Raw genomic sequence first — 24,052 nt, forward strand, 5'->3', positions numbered from 1 at the left:
ATGTAAAGGAGAAAGAAAAATGCCGTTTCTGCTGTAAAAAACATAATTAAGGCTTCAGTTTTTAAAGGAGACTAAGTGAATTAGGCACCCATCTCCCACTACATTTCAATGTTGTTTGAGCACCTAATTCCTCTGAGCACCCCAGCCTATGATATTCCCGCTCAGGGAGAGCTCAACCCCCCCTGGAATTTACATGCTCAAGTTTTCCATGGAAGGGTCTTTCTCTCTCAACTCATCTGGAGGCTAACCTGTTTGCAACTCCTCCCCAAAGCACCAAACGGTAACTGACAAGTTGGTTTTGCATAGTCACAATACAACATTTACACTGAGTAGTGAGTTACCGCACAGGGCTGTGGAATAATGTAAATGCATAGCAGTGCTGTTTATTTCCTAGCTGAAAGGACGTGTTTCACTGTGCTCTTCCATAGCTGCATGAGATGTTGACTGTGTAACTAAAATGGAAAATGTCTTGTGATGTATTTTTACCGAAAAGTAGTGAAAAGGCTTTTGTTGAGAGCTTTGGGTGATGGAGGCCAGATTTTTTGAGGGGTTACTGACTAGGAAAAATGATGGCTGAATCCCTTTGTGGGCTCAGCATTGGGTTTCCACCACAATTGCTTGTCGTGGAGGGATTGCTTTATTCTCTGAACACAGGGTGGGGTCTCTTCATGTAATTATATCTTTCACAGCCTGAAATGACTACAAACTGTCATTTATGCGTCTTCACCATAATTAACGCCCACACAACCACGTTATCACTCCCCTTTTTAGAAGCTTTAAAAGAAAAATCAGTGCTAAATATTATTGGCCTTTTGTTTTTCCTCTAGCACAAAACTAAAGGGCTAGGAACCGAAATCCAGAGAATGGCCTACAGTTGCACCTGCTGCTGCAGAAGGAGGGGGCATAACCTGCAACAATGTATCAGGGACAATTACATTTTACCTGCCCACTGATGGAGAGGGGTCGAGGTCCTGCTGGGGGCTCGTCGAGGTCCTGCTGGGGGCTCTTGGAGGTAGTAACTCTCAACACAGTAAAGCTCTCTGTGGAGTAGTCGTGCCAGAGAGCAACTAGTACTGGCTCGTTTTCTGGGCCAACGATCTGGTGCCTCAGAACTCTGGCTGCTGCTGACGCAGCTGGTGCTTGCAAATACAAAAATCACACACCTCAGAGATACGTACAGTTGCACGGATGCCAGAGTCTGTTGCCTCTGAAGTGCATGCTGCCTTCTTTCAGGTCAACGGGAAGGGGAATCCATGACCTTAGAGATGGCCCATGCTGCAACCAGCCTTTTTAGTATCCTACTGGTGTAGGCCCTGCCCCTGTCTGTTAGCACTCTGGAGCCAGATGAATGTGTCCATACCATGAAATCCTCCTAATCTGTGTCCCTCTGTTGACATGGCAACACCCGGGAAAACGGAGCTAGTCAATAGGTGCCTCTGGAGGGCTTCTTTATTACCATTTATGCAGCTGGCTTATGACTACATCTACACAGTCAGAGCATATTTTCTTCTCAACATACTTCTCATCATTACTCTTCTGGTATGTTTCAGCTTCTCTTTCAGCCTGTGGCTGGGATCCTGAAAGCTATGGATAAAATCAGTGCTAACTGTGGTGGCAGGCGAGGACCAACCGCATCGGAACCAATGTCCCATCCTTACTGACGTGGGCTGGCTAGGAGTCCATTACCGATTGCTTAAGCATTTTAAAATAGAATTGAGGTATTCTGCTGCCCTCTGGAATGTGTGGTACTGCGCTATTCATTCGTACAGCTGAATCAGTTAGGAATTTTTTCCTAAAATTCCCCTCTATAGACAAGGTACAGACACACTTTCCTACTCTGCTTCTTCATAACGCCACACCAAAACCAAGTGCGTTCTCGCTTAGGTCCCCCCAATCCTGCAATATGACTCCAAACAGAAATCAAGGGGGGTCCATGATAGAGTGGGGTCTGCCTGAAAGGAGTCAAATCTGGAGGACTGCTAGATCATTACGGGTCTCTATAGAGCCCTCTTCTAGCTCTGGCATAAAGGCGTATTTAGGAACTGAATGGCTTCTGAGCTATTTGAGTGCCATGTAAATTGGCACAGAAAGACTCTTAACAATGAATCTTCTAATCTTGAGTCACTGTGGTCAAAACATTTATCTCCTAAATAGCTGCTTAGAAACCTGACTCCAAGCACCACGGTTTCGTGCTGGTGAATAACTGGGGACTCTCTCGATGGGTTTGGGGTTTTTTTGGCTTGTGTTGACCACATTCCGTAAAACCTTTTCCTAAATCATGTAAAAGAAAAAGTATCCCCATTTGACTCATTTAAAATCAATTTTAATGACAATTGACATTTTTATGGGCCCTATTATTCAAATAGCTCTGAAGTATTTTCTAAATTGATTTTACAAACGGTGGCTTTTATCCTTCAGTGAGCTCCCTGCAGGTACAAGTCCACCTGTGTAGATCTGATTGCAGGACTGGGGCCTATAAAATGGTAGCAATCACTTCCTCCACCACTGAAATGCAGCTGCCTGTTGGCCCTTGTCTAACAGAGCACAGCAGCACAACGACATGTCTCAGATTTTCCCAAAGACTTTTGGATTTTGTAATTTAAAGAGAGCCACAGAGCCTCCAACAGAGCCGTAAATGAAAAGGGCATTTTCACCCCAGAAGTTTAAAAATGGCCGAATGAATTTCTTTTTATAAACCATCTTCTCTTGCTCTGTGTCTTCATCTGGCAAGTCGTTGAGTGGATAATTCATCTTTGGATTTGGTGGCTGAATTAAAAAATCAGCAAGAAAAAAAAATTGTTTCAAACCAAACCCGAGGGTTTTTTGTTTTTCTTGCCAGGTTTGGGGTTGAATGAAATGCTTTGACTGTTGATTTGAATCAATGATTCGAAACAAAATGTTTGGAAATGTCAAAACGCTTTCTTTCTTTCTTTTCTCTTCCTTTTTCTTAAAGGGGGCTGAAACTCTGTGCTGAGTTTGACCTGGATTTGCAAATAGTTTTGGTGCCCTGAACAACGCCAAGCCCACAGTGGAACGAAGTTGAGTGAGAACTCCCTGAAAACAAAGGGTTGATAATATGAAATAGTGTTAAGGCCTGAAAATTAACAGTGCTTGCTGCTTCTCCAAAGGCAATTAATGGCAAAACTCCTATTGACCCCAATGAGAGCAGGATCAGACCTGAACAGTGAAAATCAGACCTAGAAAGGAATTCAAAGTCAACTGCAACCAGGGGGCTTGAACTTAACATATCCTCATACTTCCCTGCTAGGGGCAGCTTGGACCATTAAAGTGTCCCTTTTTGATTTCCCATTGGAAATGTGCTTGGGGGTACAATAATATTAACCAGACTCCCTCAAGGAATGTCAGAGAGGCCTGGGGGTGGGGAAAAGGCAGCAATTGTTCTGCCATTGGCCCTTTCTGCCTTTTTCTCAAGCATTCCACAAAAGCTTGCAGTCCCAGCTCCAAGTGTGAGCCTGACGCCTGGATCATGAAGACATTTTCCCAGCACAGCGGAACTGTGATGTGAAACAAGTTGATTTTCTCATGAGAGGGAAATAAACCATTGGAAGTGTTGTTATCGAATGTTTTATTTGAAAAGCCCTGGCGGGACTTTTGCTTGATGTTGCATTCTCTTTTTCTTAAAGAAATACACACACACACACACACACGCTGCAGGATTGTGATTAGCAAGATAATGAACACCATCTGCTTTTAATCAATTCCTTCCTTTTCTCCCAAGCCCTCCTAACTTCTAATATTAATGGAAACAGATTTGAAAACTGGAAAGGGCTATTCTGGAAAATGATTGGATATTTACTAGGTGAAAAGTGAAATTGCACAGGCATTTCATAGGGTATAGTATTTGACAGGTGCAATTTTTCTTCTGAATGTGTTGCATGCCTGTTTTATAAAATGGATATTGGCACATGAGATCAGAATTTTGCATACGGAAATTTTAAGAGTCGGATGTAAACTTGGACGTGAACTTGAGACACTGAGAAAGTCCGCTCAAGAGCGAGCGATTGTTTATTGCGACAATGGAACTCCAAAGTTGTAAACGTAGTTTATGCATTGTAAGCAAATGTAGCTTTTCAGTAGGAAAGCTTTGTTTCCTTGCCCAGGCCAATCTATGACAATAACTCCTTGTTCTGTTTTACAAAAGATAGAAAGGGAGATTACTTGGGCAGTTCTTAATACCGCCCATGCATTCTGTTTTCCACTTAGAAGACTTTGTTTTATCTTGGAAGCTGAACATTTTGAATTCCTCTCTCCTCTCAAGACCACTTGTGAGACTGGAGACTAATTTCTACCCAGCCAGAAATCAGTATGATTTGAAACTTTTCTCTCAAGTAGGAATCAATCACCTCTCATTGATTTTAATGAACAATTTATCCGGTCAGAGATAAGCATTTACTGGCGCTCTTAAGATATTTTCCTGCTTTGGGCTCAAAGCATTGCGTGCTCCAATCTATCTTGATTGCTTGAAAAACAGCTGTGTGTAGTTAAAGCTGATTGGGAACCTTTTCTCGGGCTTTCAAGAACCAGGCCAAACGTGCTTTTATTAGTTTTGCACACAAAAGAAATCAAACTCTCTCCTTTTTATGGTAAAATATTTTGGTAACTGTAAGCCAATGAGCCACAATAATGTTTGTCTATATGTCTCTGTTGTTGTTGATAATTCTTATTTTGTTTGTCTGTCCTAGGGCAGTGCTTAAAGCTAACCAACAATGATTGGAACTCCATTGTGCTAGGGGCTGTACAAACAAATAGTGAGCCTCAAAGAGCTTCTAATCTCAACAGCCAGGATAGATGCAGAGTAGAAGAGTGGCTTCCGAGTAAGGTTTTTTATTTCAGTACTAATTTTAAGGTATATCTGAATATGTCAGCAGCAGACAGTATCAGAGGACAGAAAAATATTGAGGCAGAAATCTTTGTTTTCAAAGCAGGAGGACTGCCACTCCGGTAGAAACCTATATTCCATTATTGTTGTTATGCCAAATATAAAATTAGACAAGTAAAACCAAAGTAAAAACTCTTCTAAGCGCGGCTTTATTTAAGCGTGAGTTCCTCAGGTTGAAGGTGACCAGAATAAAAAGGTACCAAATGTTGCTGATTTTGTTTAAAATTCTTATAAGAAATAATAATCTGTTGGGGGGATATATATAAATAATTCAGTAAGACTCCTATTTTAAATATATATAATATGGGAATCTCACACAGGTTGCTTAGAGAGATCTAGGATTCATACCTGAGGGGAAGGCTGATCTTGTAAATAATGCACAAGATTGGGAGTCATGGGAACTGGGTTCTAGTCTCAATTCTACCACAGACTCCAGTGCAGCGTTGGCCAACTTACTTAACTTCTCTTTTCCCCTTTCATGAAAGAGGGACCATTTGTTCCCTTCCATACTGGAAGTTTCCAAGGCTTGGTTTACACTAGAGAATTAGTTTGGTTGAACTACATCAGTCAGGAGTGTGAAGAATCCACCCCCCCCCCCATACACACACACACACCCTGAGCAGCATAGTTAAGCTGTCCTAGTGTAGACAATAGTCGGTCGATGGCAGAATTTTTCCGTTGGCCTGGCTACCACCTCTGGGGGAAGATGGATTACCTACACGGACAGAAGAATCCCTCCCTTCGGTGTAGGTAGCGTCTATGCTGAAGCGCTAGAGCGGCGTAGCTGTGCCGCTGTAGTGTTTTAAGTGTGGACGAGCCCTGAAAATTAGTTCAGTGTGTTGAGATGGCGCAACGGACACGCAAAGTATGACTGTTGCCCCATACAGCCATTTTAGTTTGTTACATGTAAATCTCCATTGCACGGACCTACTGTCATTTTTAGGTTAGTTAACAGATGCAGTATAATATATAGACTTCTGATTGGAGCACTGATATGTCTCCACAATAAATGAACTGAATGTCTCTAGGCGAATCAGCTGCAATGCTAGGGCAACGTATTGTCCCTCTCCTACTGAGCAAGAGCACATATTGGGGCCTTGCAGGTTGGATTTCCACAGGAGCAGACAAAGAGTTCGGATATCTTCTTAGTGTAACTTGTATATCGTGTAAATAAAACACATGTCCTTGGACAGAGATGGTCGCAAACAGCACACAGGGCATTCCCTCTTTCAGGGATGCCAGCCAAAAAAACAAACAATACCAGGTTCTCAGGGAGCAATTCTGCTCCAAGAATGGACTCCAAGTGGAGAGAGAGAGGCAGAAAGCAGTCTCTTGCTGTTTGTCACAGCTCCCGCCAAAGAATCCACATCACAAAACTAACAACAATACAGCACTTCTTCAGAGACTGTACTACTTGCAAGCTAAGATAAAGAACTTGTAAAGCCATGTGTAACTGTGCCATCTAGTGGCTCCTGCCATAGCAGTATGCTGCTCACTATAGCCCAGGGTAGTCAATTATTTTTTGTCACGGTCCAAATTTTTTTGGTCAAGGTATAGTCAAGATCTAAACTCCGGAGAAAACAATTTTTCTAAAAAAAGAACAATAATAATCATAATACGTAAATAAGAAGATTTTGGGGTCTGGTCAAAAGTGTCTGGCAGTCCACGGTCCACCTATTGACTACCCCTGCTATAGCACTTCACATCTAAGAGTTACCTAGAATTCAGATTGTAGCGAGGGGCAAATTCTGTTTTATAAAGTGGAAGAAAGAACTCTGTGGGTATTCCTCTCCATGTGATGTATCACAGGTAACATTATTTAAAAGCCAGACGGATACCTTTTAAGATATGTGAAATATATTGTAAACACATATTGCTTTAGCTAGGTAGATAAAAGGTAAGTGTCTTATTTGGCTAAGATGCCATATCAATTTATAAAGGAGATGTTGTATCCCACTTCAGTGACATGCATTGCCTAGATTTATGATATTCTCTCCATTTTAGCTATTCTGAGCTGGCAATTTGTCTGTGGGTGCTTTGAATATATCATGTATTCAAAGTCTCTTAGCTGAACACTGTTCTTGGGAAAGGTGCTGGATTTTCTGCTCTGGAGACTGAAGTTCTCACTCCGAAGAACAGGCACAGCATGGGCAGCGACAGGGCAGGTGAGACCAGCACGGGTGCCACTCTGGGCCTTTGTCATTGATAGAGGTCTCTGGACTGCTTCTGCCTCCCGGTGGACCTAGTCCTTTAGTTCAAGCAGTAGAGATTCATGCCTTTAGACCCAGCAGTTCTGGGGTCTCTCCCCCACATGACCCACATGAGGGATTGTTCCATAAGCTTCCACACATCAGCCCTCGTGTGTCCCTCAACCCTGGCAAGGAAGTGGGGAGGTCTAACACCCTGTATTTATTATTCAGCCCTGAGCCTCCCTGGAGGCAGAGTTGTCAAATGTGACATGGACACTAGGGATTGGACTTGCTCCCACCCACTCATTTAACCAAGGCCATTGAACATTTATTGTATAAAAAATGATTTGCCACCAGCCTGACCTGCACTGAAACTGGTGAAGAGCAGGAGATGTGATTCTCCTCTCACCCAGGGGTCTTTACTAGGAGTCACTGGTGTGCTCCGGCCCATAGTAGCCACTTGGGTTCCACTGTTGCTGGGGGAACTTTCATATCATATGTTTAACTCGAATGCCTGTGAAATTGCTTGAATTAAACCATGAGTGTGCCACAGAGATTTCATGTGAAGAAGATGAGCTGAACAGGAGAGATCACCATCCTGGTGATCATTTTTCTCTTCGCAGGTGCTTCCGAGGACCAGGGAGCAGCCGCCACAACGTATGGTTGAAGTGGTGGGCATGCTGCCGTTTGACTGTGCCCCCTATACATTTGCATGGCCTTCAGCAGACCACAAGAGGCACCAAGAGGGTCAGAAGCCACATTAAAAATACCAATAAAAATCAAACCAAACTCCTCCTAAATGGAAGTTCTGTTCTAAAGGTTTGGGACCGAGTTGAAGTTTTCAGAATTGGGAGTTGCGATGTGCGAAGCCCACCCCCCAGCTTCTTTCCTAATCCCTTGTTGTAATGGCTTTCAAGGTGAATCAGTGCCTTGGGCTGTCTCTGAAGTCAGATGAGAGACACCCAGGTACTGCTGCTGATTTGTTTGTTCCATTGTACTGGGTCTACACCCTGATGCTATCAGACAACGCCCTGTTGTTCTCGCTTTCTCTCTAAAGAGCAACACTGGTGTAACATCTGACGCTGCCCAGCGGAAAGTACAGCCTGAAGTTTGCAAGCCCGGGCTGCAGTGTAGCCAGAACGCTTCCTGAGGACAGGCAAACCCTGAGGTTTTGCAGCACAATCCATAATTGTGTTTTTCCGGTGGGGGGGGGCTTGTTTTACAACATGCATAAAACTAGGCGCAGCATCTGCCCCGTGCGGCCTTCCCCTGGGCACAGTTGTGAATGGGGCTACTGTATAGACAAATAAGCGCAATACGGAAATTCAAGGACCGAATAAGAGTGAGAATGACAGAAGTAAACTCCCCCTTTCACAAGTTTTGAGGGGGGTATTGTCCGTTGTCGTCGCCCTCTCAGAACTCTAGTTCCCTAGACAGGCACGTGGCAGGAACAGCACTCTCAGCCCCCCAGGAGCAGGGTGCTGTGTACCCTGCCTTTTCTGTTGGCAGACATCTGCTGCTGACTGCTGTCGGTGCCAGCCTTGCAAAAGAGACTCCCTCTCGCCTTCCCTAAACAGAAAGAACGGAGTGGGGGAAGAGGAGGAAAGGAGGAAGGAAAAGAGCATCTGTGGGGGGGAGGGCGAGTAATGGCTGGGTGTAAAGCTTGCATCTTGGGTGTAAAGATTGTTTCCTGACCAGTAGAGGCTGCAGTAGAAGCAGAGCAGGGAAGCAATAGCCAGAGAAAGTCCTCTGTCACTGGCAGCCTTTGGCTGGGTCCACATAAAAGGCATTCTTCATGGCCCAGACCCACTGCAGCAGCCGTCCTGGTAGAAGTGGAGCTGAATCATTTTTCAACTTCTGTTTCTTCATTTCTAGGTCCAGTTGATTGGTCCCTTGGATCACTTCCATGTCACTTCCCTGGAATGCACCTCCCCTGCAATTTGGACACCAGATATGCTTCCTTCCTGTCTTCTCCCAGGCTGGCTATTATTACTTTTGGCTTCTGCTGGGTTTGAATGGAATCCAAGCAGTTCAGCTCTTGTGAGATCAGAGCGCAGGCGAGAAGCAAATGTCTCCAGCCTCACCTGGTTGTGGTTAGTACCCTCCCATCCCAATCTGACACAATGCATTTACAAAGATGTGAAAGCAAAGCAACTGGGGGAGCTTTCTCTCAATCCCTCAGCGCCAAGCCCTGAATGAAATCCAGATTAACGTGGCCTGTTGCACGTAATGTGATCTGAGACGGCATCTGGGCAAATGTCAACTTCAACACAAATGGGTTTAAATGACTCACCCCAGATTATTCCTCTTTGTATCTGCTTCCCAGCATAGTTTGTACTACAGAGGAGGACAATTTTCAATTCCCTAAGAAGATTTTGAAGCCAAAAAAGATACTCTATAGTGATAAAAGTAACATTGGGTCATGAGAATAGATGTTTGGAATAATGTCACAATTCATTATAGGCAAACTAAAATGAGGAGAGTGTCTTGAGAAACACATGGGAAGGAAATTACCATTAAAGCCTTGATAAGTATAGTTTTTATTTCTCGTTACACTAGACCCTCACGTAGCCCTACATGAAATAGGAGAGGGATCAGTCTTGGAGCAATTGTGAGAATCAATTGCCTTCTTGTTGGCCAAGGAGAGCAAGCCATTATTTATAGTTTCCTTTGGAGCCTTGGGAGAAGTAACATCATTGTGGGCCAAACGCAATGGTATTAAAATACACCCTCTGGCAATGGCAAATAAGCAAAGTCAGGAAGCACAATGTTCTAATCAGTATTTTAGCTGGGGACCCTTTACCCATAATATAGCAGCAAAACAAACTGATGTTTGCATTCTGTCTATTTGCCCAGACCTAACCACTCACCTGAAGAATCATCTTCCCAATGTCTGCAATTGGTAAGATAGGCTTGACCTATTCTGGAAGGGAGGGGGGTTATAAACTGCTCCAGTCTCATAGCGCCCTCTTCTGGGCAAACTTGGGACTCACCTATGGCTTCCTGGCAGGCTGTTCTTCCCTTTCAATGTGAGGTGAGATTTCTCCGTCTGACAATGGATAGAGGAGATGAATCAGGCAGGAAAAGCATCCGAGTAGGCCAGTGTAGCTCAAACCCAGCTCTGTGGACTAATCAGAGATCAAACTCAAAGGGTTATTCTTACTGGAACCTCCATCTTCCATGAAACAAAATATTAGAGGTGTCAAGAGATTTAAAAAATTAATCGTGCTGTTAAACAATAATAGAATACCATTTATTTAAATATTTTTGGATGTTTTCTACATTTTCAAATATATTGATTTCAATTACAACACAGAATACACAGTGTACAGTGCTCACTTTATATTTATTTTTTATTACAAGTATTTGCACTGTAAAAAACAAAATATTTTTCAGTTCACCTACTATAAGTACTGTAGTGCAATCTCTTTATCATGGAAGCTGAACTTACAAATGTAGAATTATGTACAAAAAATGACTGCATTCAAAAATAAAACAATGTAAAACTTTAGAGCCTACAAGTCCACTCAGTCCTACTTCTTGTTCAGCCAGTCGCTCAGACAAACAAGTTAGTTTACATTTGCAGGAGATAATGCTGCCCAGCTCTTGTTTACAATGTCACCTGAAAGTGAGAACAGGGGTTCGCATGGCACTGTTGTAGCCGGCGTCGCAGGATATTTTCATGCCAGATGCACTAAAGATTCATTTGTCCCTTCATGCTTCAACCACCATTCCAGTGGACATGCGTCCACGCTGATGACGGGTTCTGCTCAATAACAATCCAAAGCAGCGCGGACTGATGCATGTTCACTTTCATCACCTGAGTCAGATGCCACCAGCAGAAGGTTGATTTTATTTTTTGGTGGTTCGGGTTCTGCATTGTAGTTTCTGCATTGGAGTGTGTCTCTTTTAAGACTTCTGAAAGCATGCTCCACACCTCATCCCAGATTTTGGAAGGCACTTCAGATTCACGTGCTGTAGTTATCTTTAGAAATCTCATATTGGTACCTTCTTTGTGTTTTGTCAAATCTGCAGTGAAAGTGTTCTTAAAAAGAACAACATGTGCTGGGTCATCACCTGAGACTGCTAGAACATGAAATATATGGCAGAATGTGGGAGACATACGCAGAAGAGGAGACATACAATTCTCCCCCAAGGAATTGAGTCATAAATTCAATTAACACATTTTTTTAATGAGAGTCATCAGCATGTCCTCTGGAATGGTGGCTGAATCAAGAAGGGGCATACGAATGTTTAGCATATCTGGCAAGAAAATACTTTCCAATGTCCGCTACAAAAGTGCCATGTGAACGCCTGTTCTCGCTTTCAGTTGACATTGTCAATAAGAAGTGGGCAGCATTATCTCCCATAAACGTAAACAAACTTGTTTCTCTTAACAATTGACTGAACAAGAAGTAGAACTGGGTGGACTTCTAGGCTCTAAAGTTTTACATTCTTTTGTTTTTTAGCACAGTTATGTAACCAAAAAAAATCTGTAAATTGCACTTTCACGATACAGAGATTGTGCTACAGTACTTGTATGAGGTGAATTGAAAAATACTATTACTTTCATTTTTTCAGTACAAAATTTGTCATAAAAATAGGATACAGTGAGCACAGTACACTTTATATTCTGTTGTAATTGAAATCAATATATTTGAAAATGTAGTAAAATATCCAAAAAATTTAATAAATTTCAATAGGTATTCTATTGTTTAACAGCGGCCTTCTCTGTTTAGTTGGGGCTTGGTTGTAGGGTTTCTTCATTTCAGTATGGGTTTACAATGGGGCCAGGCCCAGGCTCTGAGGGGGCCCCAGCCCTGCCCGGCCCACTTGAGCTGCGACCCAAGGCCCCAACAGCCTGCTGACTTCTCTCCGCACCCTGGCCTCTTCCCCCGACCCACCACTCGCTCCTGTTGGCCCACAGGCCAGCTGAGGGCTCCTCTCCCCTCCCCAGCCCCACCTGCCGGCTTCTTCTCTCACTCTGGCTCCGGGTGGTCTCTGCTGCCCCCCACCTGTGGGGGCCCCGCCTGCCTCCCCAGAGCCACACTGCCTGGGACTGGTGGAGACGTCAGGCCAGCCTGGGGCAGTGTGGTGGGCTTGGCTGGGCCCCTCCAGGAAGGGTGACCGTACTTCCTAATGGGACGGCCAGGGGCTTGCCCAAGCCGCTCCCCTGCCCACAGGGCTTGCCAGAGCCACTGTCACCTGGGGCTGACTCCCAGCTCCATTCTCTGTGCTGCCGGCAGCTGGGGCTGGGAGTTGGAGCTCTGCGCTGTCCAGCTGGGGCTGCTGCCCCCATCCAGCTCCGTGCCAGGGCTGTCCCCACCCCGAGCGCTGTATGCCACTGCCCCTTCCTCCCTCCCCCCTGTTCAAACCCACTAGACGCTACTCCCCTCCCAGAGCTGGTGAGAGAACCCAAGTGTCCTGACTCCGAGTCTCTCCTGTCTGCTACAACTAGATTGCACTGACTCCCAAGAGCTGCAAGTGCCGGGCATGCTCCTAAATCACAGAAAATAAGTTTGTGAGGAGAAGGAGCAATGACAGCAATGCGGGGATTCATTAATTCAGTCCATCACATGTACAGAGCAGGTCTGATTCTCTCGAGCAGGGGCCAGACACACACACCGATTCACAACAAAATATCCACCCTACTCCAAGCCAGAGCAACTGAATGTAGGGGTCATACTGGACAAACAACTGAACACAAGGTCTGTAGCCCATAAATTTGCCCCCATTATATTTACTGGCTTGCCTTTTATTATATTCAGCTGTAATGCAAGAAACCTACAGGTCTGTATCCTGTAAGATATTAGTTGGAGCATAAGTGTGGTTAAGTAGGCCGTAACCCTAGGCACACATCAATGGTTACCTTTAGATTTTGGGAACTAAGAAGAGCTTGCTCCGTGGTAGGAATTAGAACGTTCCAGTAAGTACTACCGCAAAAGAACATGGAAGTAAGAACCACAAATCCGCGTAAGCAAGGGGTGATGGTATGATTGTATGTTGAAATGGTAGTTACACATAGCAATATGTGAACCTACAGAATTAGTACACGTCAGTATTACGTTGGTGAAAAGGCTAAATATGGGCAGGGAGGACTGGGCATGAGTAAATGATGCTCAGGCCCTATAACAGGGCAGTCACCATGTGGATGGCGGCTGTTCTTTCCTGGGTCTCGTCCATTGGTGTCTGCTTCTTTTCTACTTGACCCTTCAACTCGCTGGGGCACTTGGACCATCGGACACTGTGGCATGCCAGAGACAGGGCTGGTCCTTTTGTCTCTCACCACCAGGTCCTCAACTAAGGGTGTGAGTATGCAATTCTAAAAGCTTATGCATAGAATGAGACCACAGAATTACCATGATCCTGTATTATCTTTATCTTATGTGGTTTGGGTGTTTTCTAGCTCTATCCATTATTGGCATAAAAGTAGCTAAGGTTTTGCTTTGTCCTCAGTGTGAGTGTCCTTTTCATCAACCCCGAGATGCCCCACAAGTTACTGAAGGCTGTGGTGTGAATTCTGTGCAGTCTGAGTCTGGGGGAAGAGCCGTCTCACAGTGAGATCAATTGGCCACTAATCAAATCATTATTAACCTTAAAAAAGGGTCCGGCAACAGCTCCCAGTGGGATGCGATGGCTAGAAGGGCTAATGTGATCCTTGGGAGTAGTGAGGTACAGGAACAGGGCGGTGATTTACCTCTGTGTACAGCGCTGGTAAAACTGATCCTTGAATACTTCTACAGCTCTGCTGTCCATGTTTTAAAAAGGAAGTTGAAAAAAACGGAGGAGGTGTCAAAGAGAACCACAAAAGTGAGGCTGGGGAAAATGCCCCATAGCGAGAAAGCCGAAGAGCTTGTTTTGTTTAGCTGATCAAATAAGAAGACTGAGTGGTGAGTTGGTCACAGCGTACAGGCACCTTTGCAGGGAGAAACCACCAGGTGCCGCAGGCTCTTTATTCTAGCAGAGACAGGCAGAACAAGAACCGCTGACGGGCTCATGCTGCCCAGATTCACAGTAGAAATAAGGCACACATTTTTAACAGTGAAGGTGCTTCACCATTGGAACCAGTTACACAGGGAAATGGTGGATTCTACATCTCTTGATGTCTTCTGATCCAGACTGGAGGTCTTTCTCGAAGACATGCTTTCGTCAAACACAAATTATTGGGTTCAATACATGGGTAACTGGGTAAAATTTAATGACCCGTGTTATGTAGGAGGTCAGAGTAGATGATCCAATGGTCCCTTCTGGATTTAAACTCTATGGACCTTTGAGCCACGTGGGGGCTGGTTCTCAATGTGAGATTGGGGCTGAGGCTTTTTCCCCCTTGGAGCTACAGGTTGTGTAAGATTTAATTTATTTAGTGCTGGGTTTTTTTTAATAGCACCTGGGTGACTCAATATTTGTTGAAACTAGAAATGGGCCCTAGCCTGGGGAATTAGAGAGGTGTTGCAAACTTTGTCTCCCTTCTACGAAGCCCTCCAAAGTTTGAGAGTTTTTCGATCTGGCCCATTTATATCCGAAAAACAAATAGAGAATTAAAATTTGACTGGAAGAGCCACCAATTCTCCCTGGGAGAGGCTTGAACATTGAGTGTTGTGTTTTTAACTCTGCAGTGTTGCCAGTTAAACTGCAATACCAGACGTGGCTACACCTTTCGGAGCAGGATGTTGTTGTTCAGGGTGTATAGCTTGTGTATGTGAACTTATGAATCGAACCTTGGGTTTTCTTTCCATGATTGAGGATTTGCTGTTTCAGACCGTTCTGATTTCAGAGTGGAGAAGGAGGTGGACAGTTAGGCTCAGGGCAGCTGGTGGAGACACTAAAAAGGGCATGAAAACCATGCTAGCTGGTGTGTCTCCTTTGAAGTGTCACACATAGGTTGTACTCTCATTCAGTAGTGAAAGAGTTAAGACGCTTCTCAGTGCCCGTTGAAATGAGAGCTGTTATGGTCTATTTAGTCAATGATCTGTTACAATATCAATGGTGGTCTCAATGGCCATGTCTCCTTTTCTTCTATTGAGATCACAAGAGCTTTGAAAGTTCCCTGCCACATCAGCCTCAGCCACAGAGTAACTGTTCATTTTTCTTTGTTGTGAAGATTTTTTTTTTAAAGTAAATTAACTCACACAAATGGGAAAGAAGCTTTGGGAGTGTGACCTCTAGACAAAAGCACACAGATTCAGATTTGTCATTCACTCTCCTTAACTTTTGCCTCCACGTCCTAGAAAGGCAGCCAACACAATACATACCGTACTGCGCATGGACTGCTGGGATACCTGGGCACAGTTATCGGTGCTAAGGCAGAGGGACAACAGTTAATTCTGTATTTCTATGCTATTGTTGACTTCCAATGCTTTGGGACAGCGTTAGACACGGGAGAGGTTTTAGCTGCCTGCCGTCAACACATTCAGATGCAATGGAAGCCACATGGCTGAGCCCCTCAATGCTTCTTTAGAAACCCAGGAGCTAAGACTGTCAGGACAGTTTACTCACCCAGCCTTCACTTTGATGATTGATGACAGTGGAAAAACTAATGATATTTTATTCACTTGCCAAAAGAATTACTTGCCCGGGCAAAACTGGGCTAATGCTCTGTTATTTTAACACTGCTTTTTGTGGAGTCATCCCTTTGCCCTGAAAATAGTATTTAAAAAAATTTAAAGATTTGTTCTTCTGTTGAGTCCCGCTGGGCTGATGAGATGGGGGGAGAGGAGAAAAGAGAGTGGGGACAATTGTTTCCCTTCCCCACCCCAAAGTGCCTGTAACGTCTGTGCAAATGAAGTGAAATGGCAGGGAATGGGGCCCCAGTGACCATGATGTACCAGGGCCCCAAATGTCTCCTGGCTGGCTTGCCTGCACCCGAGGAGGCTGGCCACTTGAAGATCATCCATCTAAAATGTTCCCTTTCGGCCTGTGTAATTTGGAGGTGAGACATGTATCTGCAAGGATTTCCACTACTCTTTCTCCTCACAAACCACACACTCCAGCAGTCCCCAGATCCTACCAAAACAGGCAACAGTGTCACCAAGCAGAGTAAGGCATCCTTTGGCCAAAAAAATCCCACGTCACCCGTGGTGCCTTGAGCCAATGTTTAGTTTCAATCTAGTAATGTCTCCATCAAAGAAAACAGGTTTAATCTCTTTAACACAGATGAAGGGCATGTGTATTTGAGCTTGTTTATTTCACATTATTATTGTTGCTCTCTATCACCTCAATAAGTAATCAGATGCTACCTTCATCTGCAGCAGTCTGGCAGGGTCATCCGTAGGCTGCGTAGGGCACCCGGCATAGGGGCACCAGTTTAATAATACTGCATAGGGCCCCATAAATCCTAAGGATGGTCCTGCGGCCTGGCTTAGGAGATGTTTCCTGTTGGACTTGACTCTTTCACATATAGTATTGAGCGGGAAAATCAGAGTATTTGGAACTGTCCTGTTTTCTCTGTCCTTTAGCTATTACAGCCTGTGGGGCTTCGCTGATTTACACCTGTTGAGACGTCTGCAGTTTGCCCCAATTTACTTTTCCCCATAGCACCATGTACAAAAGTGTTTGTTGGAAAAGGGTCAAGTGAAGTCACAGTTCAGGAGGTGTTGAAAATACTTCTCTTGCCAACTTTATTAGCAGAATGCTAGCTGCTTTATTGGAGAGTTTCCTTGACTTGGGATGCTGGTGGGGGAGGAAATATACTCTGGCGTCCGCCTCTACCTCTGTTTGAACTCCATTGCAACCAGATTCTGGCTTCAGCAGGTGCAACCCTACTGACTCCATGTCGCTGCTGGCTGAGGATGGGATCTGAAATTTTCATTAAAACTCTGAAAGGTGCTGCATGAATCACCGGGCTATACCAAAGTCCAGGTGGACGGTACTGTAGCTGTGTACTTGCGAAATTGACTTTGACCCCAGTTCTGCTCCTCTAAAAGTAACAAATGTTTTGTCATTAATTCAAAGGAAGCAAGATTGAGCCTTTAAAATGGGCCCTGTATTGCTCCCTTCACCTAAAATCTGAAGTTCTCTTTAGTCCCTATTGACTGACGCAGGTAGAATGCCTCTCTCTCTCTCTTACTCACGGTAATAATCTAAAGACTGCAGCTCTGTAAGGACCACATCTATGCTGTATCCAGGAATCCCTGGCTGGCCCACAATAACAGTACAGCTATTTCAGCATCTTTATTGTTATTTACGGAGGTAGTGTCTAGAAGTCAACCAGGTGAGAGCCCCCGACCCTCAAATCCCTGTTGCTTTAAGCCCAGGGCTAAGTAACGTTGAGACCTCTTCCATCCAGGAGTGCCTTAGAATAAACACTTCTCATGCCTTTAAAAACCTGCAAACTTGGCAATGGTTCCAATTCTTTGCAAAACGTTTCCTAAAGGAGACAAGTGATGCGACAGGGACTGAAATGGAACCTAAATTCTTAGGTTCAGCTTTGAATAGCAGGGTTCTCGTAGCATGGCTTAAAGTGCAGACATATGAAAAGTAAACATTTTGTCTTAATACGAGAGCAGGTAGATTTGTTCAGGTAGAATGCAAAGCACACTCAGCAGCTGAGCTAATCTAAAGTGCCATTAAAATTCATATATAGAAAACCACAGCATAAGGAATTGCTTCTTTGGGCCTGTTTCTGAGTTTGCTGCATCACAGTGCCACCTTCCTCCTTGTAGTCAAGACAATCGGCTTCAGATTCCACCGTGTGCCTGGATAAAACTCAGCCTCACACAGGTTTTGAATGCATCTGCATTTTTTAATGTTAACAGGCATGCCATTTTGAACCCCTTGATGCGAAGATCATTTGTCTAGGAACAGCTATCAGCAGTCCCTGCTTTGTGAATGAATTCGTGCACTTGACAGCAAGTGTAGTCCCGGGGTACCAATTCCTCAAATATTAAAGCAAAAAGAAAATTAACTCCAAGGTTCCCAGTACAATTTTGGGAATCCCCTTGAGCTGTGATTGTTTTCAGATGTCCAAGGGTTAGTGTGCAAGGGAAATCAGCAAGCATTATTAGATGGCTGTCTGCCCTTTGAGAGGGTGGATGTGCAATGTGTTAAAGGCCTCTGTGCTTTGGGAGGAGTTGTTGTTGGGATGAGAGAAAAAAATTGAGGACTTTCGTGAGGATTCAAGTTACTTTTTTTTTTTTTTAACGTTATTGCGACATGAAGGTTAATTTTGGTTTAGGGTCTGGTTACAGGGACTTAGTTTTGTTTATTTCATCCCACTACAGAAAAATTCTTCTTGACATTTATCAAACACACGTTAATCAGAAGAAACTCTTAAAACATTGAAAATTCAAAGACTCCAATAAACCTTCATGTTAACACTTTCCTGCTCTCTTTCTGGCTGTACAGAGTCTTTCAGGGGGTACTGTTAATCTCTGGCATCGCTCAGATAGTATTAAGGTAGGGGGAGGGGTAAGAGGAGTTTGGCTGAAGTGCATCATGGGAAACCTAGCCCAGCGGGGGAGCTGGTCCATAAAGGGAAATAGGGGCATAAAGGAACTGAACTACAACTCCCATGAGTCACCCAGTAGGCTATGCAAGTTACAATATTTTGGGTTTGGAGAGTTTGGTTTTTCAACAAAAAATAGAAGTTTCCCACCAAAAGCAGACACTTTGTAAAACACGAATTGTGCTGTTGAAAACCGAATTTTCCCTTAAACCAGTTTTGATGGAAAATTTTCAAGCAGCCCTAGTCCTGACCTTTTATGGTCCTTAAAGAGTCAACAGTTGGTTTCTCTCCTGCGCCCAGTTAACTCTATTGGATGTAGGGTCCTGGCAAGATTGCCATCTGGGAATTTATATTCTGCCTGCCTTTGCTCTCCCTGCAGTTTCAAGTAGCTACAGCTCCACTTCCCGGCTTAAACAATTCTGTCATGTTTTATCCCCGTGGCAGGTGAAAGCGACTTACTTGTGTACAGTTGTAAAAAACACAGGCCTTGTTTTGCTTTAAAGGCACTCTAGCAGTGTGAATTATGTTGGTAAATGGGTTTGAAGTTCACAAGACTTTTATCCAAGTGAGTTATTCTGAAGACATAAACACCAGAATTAACTGGTGATTATACAGGGTCAGTAGAGTTCCTTATGCATCTACACAAGTGCTTAAATGATGGCTGTCAGTCATGCCTGGAGTGCCTCACTGTCTCACACCCGTGAATGGATTTTATCTTGCTGTACTGTTGGAAGGGAGGAATTTATTATCATCCCCATTTTACAGATGGGGAAACTGAGGCACGGAGGGGTGAAGTGACTTGCACCCCACGCCACAAGGAATTCTGTAGCAGAGTTGGAAACTGAACCCAGATCTTCTGGGATACCATCCGGTGCCTTAAATCACAAGACCATCCTACCTGGCTGGCTCTCAGGCTTCTAAACAAACATGAGACAGAATTTCACAATCTTCAGGTGATGCATTTTCTTAAAATAATTGTGCAAAAACATTTAACAGGACCTCTTCCCCCCCCCCCCCCCCACAGCTCTAAGTGGCATTGAAGTATCAGCTTGCTTTTGACTGATAGTGAATTACTCCAGGCTATTGCTCTCAGTAGCCACTAAGTGGCAGTCAAGTAAAAATTATCCTAAAATGAAACGTTCCTTGAATAAGTGTTTACTTAATAATGTCAACACGAAGTTAAGCATCAAAACAAAGTTTCTGTGCCCAGATCTTAAGTGCTGCAAACCTGCTAGTTTACCTACTGAAAACTTTAAGGGGGTAGGGGAGAGGTCACGATAATTCAGGTTCCTTTAATAAAGCCATGAAAATCTCGTACTGTCTTTATTGTGGGTGCAGATCACATGAGCGATGCAGCTAAATCACATTCTACCATCTTCTTAGCCTAACCTGATCAATGTGCTATAGATTTAGACTTATGTGATAAGTGAGGGGGACAAACCGACTAATTTGGTGACATTCTAAAGTTACTTCCCAGTTCCCATTGCAACTCTGGAGCATGTGCTGTCCACAAACAAAGCTTTACCTAGAAAGGATACTGGTAGCATTTGGTTCTGATGATTTTATTAATCTTTATTTTTTTTCCTTTTTGTTTTAAATGGTTCAGTGCAACTCTGGGGAAAAAAGTCTCCTGAAACCCAAGAAAGATCTAGGTCAGACATAGTGTGTGTCAGCTTTAATTAGCAACTGTGCACATTTTTAACCTTTTGTGGGAATTCCAGGACTTCACGCTTCAGGTAACTATCCTGCTGTATTATTGAGCTGAATTGGAGCTGACCTCTTCAGGGAGAAATTATAATTGGAAGCATCATTTATCCTAAACTTTTATCCTAAAATTCATGACCCTAGGCATGCAGCCAAGATCCTCATATTTAGAATATTTTAAAATATTTGAACAAGGAGACACAAATTTTAATGGTTAGGAGACTCTTGAGACAACATTTTTTGAAAGATAAGGCAAACAGTAGACAATAAAGATGATTTTCAAGGGACCTTTTGCAAAATGCAGTGGAAAGTGTTTTCAGCAACGAGTAGAAGAGCCAGCAAAAAATCTGGCACCTTTAGAAAGGATTTTAATGGAAGGTCACACAAAAATTGTACTGGGCACCTTGGAGTGAAGGGGTTATCTACTGCGGAGGGTTCTAATTGCAAGCTTCACTTCTTTTCTTCAGATGCCCCTGCCTACACTAGGTTATCTTACGAGCCATAATTTAATCACACTTTTGAACACAGTGCCCAGTCTTTTGTGGGGCTTTCCATTGCAGTAATTTGAGCCTTCCACTGCTAAGGCTAGAGCTATGGTCTTGTGCTTTGAACAAGGGGCTAGGAGTCTGCAGGGGTTTAGACATGGACAGGTTGCTCAAGGGAACTCCAGCATTTAGAGGTTCTCAGTAAAAAGGAGATGACACTTTCCCTCCTTCATAAAGTGCTTTAAGATCCTTGGATGAGTAGCATGCATCTGATGAAGTGAGCTGTAGCTCACGAAAGCTTATGCTCAAATAAATTTGTTAGTCTCTAAGGTGCCACAGGTACTCCTTTTCTTTTTATGATATACTATAGTTAATATAAATGTGAAGTTCTTATTAATGTCACATCCACTATCACAATAGCCATCTCCCACCCCAGAGCTAGGTCTTTGGATAATTTCAACAGGTACTAAACAAAAGCTGCCAGGGGGTGAAACTAAGTAATGCCCTTGTCTGCATTCAGCTCACAGCCATAGCATGAAGAAGAAAATATGAGACCCACTCCTTAGCATGGTGCCTTTTGCAAATTTCCTAGGCAAGGTAAAAGCAGCCAAAACTCTATAGACCTCTTCCTTGATATGGCTCTCCCTTTCCATGGGGGGTGTCCTCAGGACAGGGGAAGTCCCTAGAAGTGCAGATCTTCTCTGAGGTTTTTCTCCTCCCAAGGTGTCTAAGGCCCAACCTTCTGCTCTGCCTCGTCGCCCTCTCAGAGATTGTATCTGCTAACCTTGCTCCTTGGGGCTGGTAGTGAAAGATAAATGCAAGGTCTGCACTTACCAACTCATCTTAATCACTCGTCATTGAATCAATATTCATTCATTTCCCTCCCTGCCCCCCATTCTTCATGCTGTGTCTCGTTTCATGTATGTAAATCATACAGACATCATTATAATTCCGCAAGGGCACTTTTCCTATATTAAATAAGATCTATAAACAGGCAAAATGAGGATCGGCATTTCAAATTATCCCTAGTCTGCTATTTCTTGTGATGGCTTTTATAAAGGTCACACCTTTTCAGCTCTAAGACTGTTCATTGCCACCACAGTAATTACTTAAACTTTGATATTTATTTATTTTTTAGCTCCCTTCTGAATATTATAGTCTTGGAGAGGTTAAATAATGCACTAGAAAAGCTCTGTGGAATGCAAAAGATGTGTTCAGCTGTATGAGCAGAATTATGTCTGTGTGCCATTAAAAGGGACTGTCAGAACTCCAGATGATTTAAAGCACCGTTTTCTCCTTGGACTGGATATTTCCAGTGAACATATTTGTGTCTTCTAGTTACCCAGGGGTGTTGCAATGGATTGCAGTGGCCAGGGCTTGGCTAGCGTCTGCTTCAGGTCACACATGCTCCAGGTTCTGCTCTGTTTGCTATGGTGTTATTCATTGTTTGGATTACATTAGGGAGGTAGTGGCCCTGGCCAAGACCAGGATCCTGTTGTGCTAGGGTTTTGTAATAGCCCAAAGCAAGAGACTGGCCCTGCCCCAAAGAGCCTCCAGTTTAAATAGACAGGCTGGACAAAGGACATATCCCCATTTTACAGATGGGGACTGAGTCTCCGAGACGGCGAGTGATTTGCCCAAGCTCTGCTAATGAATCTGTGGTCGAGCCAAGCACTGAGCTTGGGTCTCAGGAGGCCTAATTCAGAACCTTTACACACGGCCATCCTTTGGTAGGCGCTCATAATACCTGATGCTATAGCGTGTCTTCCCCTGCTGCTTTACATTGAAATGTGAGATGTTTTGTTTTTATTTACTGAGATACCAAGCTCCTCCTAGGTTGCATTCTGGAATCTCTTTGCTTTCATACAGATTACTTCTGTACTACGTCCCAGAATAGCTATATTCACAGCAGCCATTCCTGGTTTTGAGCAGAAACACTGTATTAGAAAGGAAGCTATTTGTTTTTTATTGCTTCTTTTCATGCTCAGATTTAGACATAAGTTTTCCCTTGTAGTTTATCGTCATCTTCCATCTGGATTCAGTTGAATGCTGGGTACTATTCGTCTTCAGTATGACATCCTGTAAAACAGCAATGGCCTTCGAAACGACATTTGCTGTGTGTTTGGGACCTGCAGACACGCAGGGAAAATATCAAGACACATGGTGAAATCCATGATTAAGCATATATGGACTGACAGAAATGTTACAGAGCTGCAGAATAGACGTTGCCTGGAATAACCTTTTGAAATCAACTGAATACCCACACTGCAAGTGTTTCTCTAATTTACTAAGCATTTAGGCATGTATAGTGGAAAGGCTGAGCTGTTTCATAGTAGTCTTTTCCCCCTCTATTGATTACATTTAGGAAGAACTATAATAGCCCCACCGAAAAGGTGTAATCATTACTGACTTGGGCTACTAAAGTGGCCAGTAAATTTAGATTTTCTGGACCTGTTCTCATTGGAAATCAAACATTTGGCAAAGTGCAGATAAGTGTTTACTTAAATTTCTTCTGCTTTCCTACCTGGTCACTGTTCTGCTATAAATTGTACTTTCAGGTCATTCCAAACAGTTGTTCGGGGGGGGGGGGGGTTAAACCCTAATAGAAAGAGGTTTGTATTGTAAATAAGTATAAGGTAAAATATATATTCCAAATTGCAGTACAACAGAGTATATTTCTGACTATTTTTACCTTTTCTATAAAGAACCACGATGACTTGGCTGTTCAGAAGAGCTCCTTCTTGTTTTGTTGCAGAACATAGAATTGCACAGAGGAAGAAAAACCCCTCTAAATCTGTAACTTCTACATCCTGGGTGATGATAAAGAGAAATATGACTTTATCGGACTGTAAAGTAGGACAGATTAAGGCCCTGATTCAGCAAAATAGTGAGGCATGTGTCTAATGTTAAATATGCAAGTGTGTGTGTGTGTATGTATATATATGTATATATGTGTATATATATAATATGAGTATATGACCCAGTTGTCTTCAATGGGAGAAATCAGAAGTTAGGCACCTGCTTTGGGAAACTAAATTTTGCAATCACCTAATCTTGAAGCTGTGCTTTAAACAGCCTCTTTAGTGGTTAGAGCAGGAGATTTGGAGACATGCCTTCCGGGGTCTTGTCCTGACTCTCTTATCTGTAAAATAGGGACAGTGATACTAGCAGTGATGAAGGTTAAGGAATTAGTGCCAGATCCTAGCTGGTGTAATTTGGAATAGCTGTGCTGACATCAGTCGGACTGCACCAGTTCATACCAGCTGAGGAGCTGATCCTGGGATGCCAGGTAATATAGAAATATCATTGTAAGGGGGCTTATTCCTTCACC

This window comes from Caretta caretta, chromosome 9, assembly GCF_965140235.1.
Source record: "Caretta caretta isolate rCarCar2 chromosome 9, rCarCar1.hap1, whole genome shotgun sequence".
Lineage (NCBI taxonomy): Eukaryota > Metazoa > Chordata > Testudines > Cheloniidae > Caretta > Caretta caretta.